The sequence below is a fragment of the Amblyomma maculatum genome, chromosome 4, assembly GCF_055883805.1.
Source record: "Amblyomma maculatum isolate TAMU_Amacu chromosome 4, ASM5588380v1, whole genome shotgun sequence".
NCBI classification, from domain to species: Eukaryota; Metazoa; Arthropoda; class Arachnida; order Ixodida; family Ixodidae; genus Amblyomma; species Amblyomma maculatum.
In genome coordinates this window covers 204000252-204003609 of record NC_139347.1, presented here as the reverse complement: position 1 = coordinate 204003609, position 3358 = coordinate 204000252, and the positions used below count along the sequence as shown (strand labels likewise).

Below are 3358 nucleotides of genomic sequence, written 5' to 3'. Positions count from 1 at the left end.
CGGCACAAATGATGAAACACAATAAACAGCCAACAATTTCTTTCATTATCACTTTTTGGTGACAGTATTTAATCTGCGTGCTTTTGCATCAGCTTTTGCAGCAGCAGTGGCAGTATCGTTCCTGTCTTTACAATAATTGTTCAGGATTATATTTGTAGCACATTTTGCTGCCATGTTAATTACAAGTTCTGGCTCATGGCCGTTTTCACATGTGCACAGTTCTTCGAACTCTGGCAGGCTTTTAATCACAAGGTGCTTCACAATTTCCCTGTGATTAGACATCTGCAAGAAGTTCGTGGCATTTTCGGGCTGCAGCAATTTTTTTACAACAACTTCGGCGTGCATAACGATGGTAACAACACACGCACTGGGAAATTTTAAGCCCCCTCGACTGAGGTTCGCTGTTAGTGAGTACATATCCGTGTCTCTCTCGTCATCTCTCTCAACAACAAGCTTTTCCTTGCAGGTGTCGCACTTCAAAACTTTCAAGACAGAGTGCGCGCAAAAGCCTGCAACATAGCCAAACACGGCAACACGTTTCCTTCACATTCATAAAGTTGTCGGATGCTAATGTGATAGTGGCCTCCTGCCATTTGCCTGTACTGACCGAACCTGTGTTCGAGACCATCTGTCTGCACCTTTCCGAGAAGTACGTACTTGTAACCAAGTTCAACAGTACAGTACTTTGTGAACTCCAGCAAAGCGTAGGCTGAATGCCTCCAAGCAGTAAGGGTTTCTCTTGTGAGTGTACCATTGTCATGCTTATATAACTCCCACTTGTCCAACCAAGTCACTAAGGCACCCAAGAGGGTCAGCTTAGGGTCATCTGTCCTTGATGAAGCTGGCTGCTCGTAAGCATCCCGATGGTGATACCCCTTGTGCGGTGTTTTAACATTTACAATTTTCCACCATCTAACGATTACTCTAACAAAATTTGCAGTCTGCTTAGCATGTTGAAATGCTGGCAAGTCACTGTGGGCATCTAATGCTTCAGCCACAAATTCATTAAATACCTGTAATGCGAGCTTGACATTCTGTCTCTCTAAGTTGCTGGGGTTCAGTGCTTTTGAGGAGAGGTGGTAGCTGTATTTTAGGAGCTGCGAAGCTTCAAGCTTATGAAGCTCACGTAGTTCCTTGAAAGAAGCCCACTGTATGACATCATGATGCACTGTGTTATTTGAAAGGTCAAACAGTGGGAAATAAAGGTTAGTTCCAGGATTTTTTTTATTTAACCAGTTGTTTGTAATGCACTTGAGCAAATGCATGGCATCTACAACATAAAATAAAGGCCGTGATGCGTCAGCCGGATTCGGATAAGCTATTTTCAGCTTGGGGGGACTTGAAAACATACTAAGGGCTTTCCTGTTGATCGAATTGTTATCCGACACAACAGCTAGCACTCTGAATCCAAGTTTTTCAAGCCCGAGGATGACTTCCTTCAGCACTTTGTGCAGAGACTCGGCATTCAGCGTTCGCACAGGAAGAATGTGTACAACTTCTCGAAAAGAGCTGAGCATGCTTTGCAACATAAACACATGCGCGGATGTAGCGGCCACATTGGAGTTTGCCGCTGCTCCACTGATATTGCCACCTTTATAATCAAAAAATGGTTGGATATGGATTTCATCTACCATCAGAACAATATCTTTTTCATATTGCTTCAGTTGTTTGGATCTGTGGGCGATGTACTTCAGAAAATTACCATTCCCAGATTCATTTTGCGGTGACAACTGAAATGAAGAGCAGACATTTCTTATTGTACTCGGATGTGGCAAGACAAGAACACAAGATGACCTAAGGAACTTGTATGCGTGAGGGGATATGGTGTGCAAAATACAAGCAAGCACCATAATCTCTGATGAATATTGGATGCGTTCCTTTACAAGCAATGTCACCCGTTCTTTCAAAAATCTAATCATATCCCTTTTGCTGTCTGTGATGTGTTCCTCAATTTTTTCCAGAAGAGCACAAACAATATCTGGAAGGCCATCAGAAGGACACTCGTCGCTCTCAATGCGTTGCATTCGATTCAATATTTCCAGGAGAACATTGACATCGATGACCTTATTTGGCACCAAGTAATTTCCAAAACGCTTCAAACTTTTGCCCAAGAAACACACGCTTAACTCCATATCAACGGAGATGGTCACGGATGACTGCAAAACAGGTGCACTCTCGTTCACTATGTTCAAAAACAGCGCACAGTTAGGGCGATTAATGACTGCCCACACATCAGGTATACACACTGTCTTCAATCGTTCTTTCAGTTCAGGAAGCGAGAAAAAACTACGCTTAATTTCTTCACTGTGGTAGGAAGCTGCGGATTCAAAAATCGCACGAGCAAGGTCTGATGCTTCTCGGCGAGTTCGTTTGCTATCTGGTGATATTCTGGAAGGGCAGGCGTCTTGCTTTGACAAGTAGGTTGGGCATCCCGGAAAGAGAGCAGGCACTGATCCTTTTCGAAGCCGGGGTACTTTCAATGAAACCTCGAGCACTCGCCCGGTCCTGGGATCCATGTACGAAGTTTTCCGTTCAAGACATGACTCCTCGAAGTGCAGTGCGCATACCTGCATGCAAACAAAAGCGAAGGCATACTGATAATATGCGACTGCTAGAGCGAAATACCTGCTATATACTGTTCTCGTTCGATAAAAGGAATAATCGAATTGCGCTTCAAACGTAGTCTAGAAGCACAGTGTAACAAACAAATCTCTTACCTTGTTATTCTCTGTAGGAATAAAATCCTTCCTCGGTATCGCCCGCAGCCACTTCGTGCGTTGCACTTCGTCCTTCGGGAAGGAAAACACTTGGGCTTTTTCCCCTGTTCGGTAATTGCTTGAACATGCCGGCACACAACACTTGTTCGGCATGTCAAAACCAGCATATGCCGCAAAACATGGGCGCACAGCAACCAAATAGGGCAAGAAAACACACGCAGAACAGCAGCCCACTCGCACACGGCACAAAGCAAATATGGCGCGCGGCTGATTGGTGCGCCGGGACGCCGGGGACGCAGGGAGTAGGCCGGCAGGAAGTGACGTCACGTCGGAGCGCGCAGGCCTCACGAATGGTCTGGACGGAAGGTATAGGGTGTGTGTCGATGTAGAGCGTGATGAGCTCACGCGCTGCGGGAGCGGATTGGCGCACACGCCTGTCGCGGATGACAAGCAGCTCCGACTTTGTTGGGGAGCATGTGAGGCCGCTCGCCTGTACATAGGTGTGGACGGTGTCAATGGCTGTCTGGAGGGAGCTCTGGACGTCCCCGTCTGAATCAGGGTTGGCCCAGAAGATGGTATCATCGGCGGATAGGGAGCGTTTTACGTGAGGGCGTTTAAATGCGGGGGACTGCACTTTGTGG

At 46.3% G+C, this 3358-nt stretch overlaps 1 pseudogene; it reads right to left on the bottom strand.

The window, feature by feature from the left end:
• Nucleotides 1-1578: 1578 nt before the first annotated feature.
• LOC146194026 (uncharacterized) lies at nt 1579-2962 on the bottom strand (annotated as a pseudogene).
• Nucleotides 2963-3358: the final 396 nt, after the last annotated feature.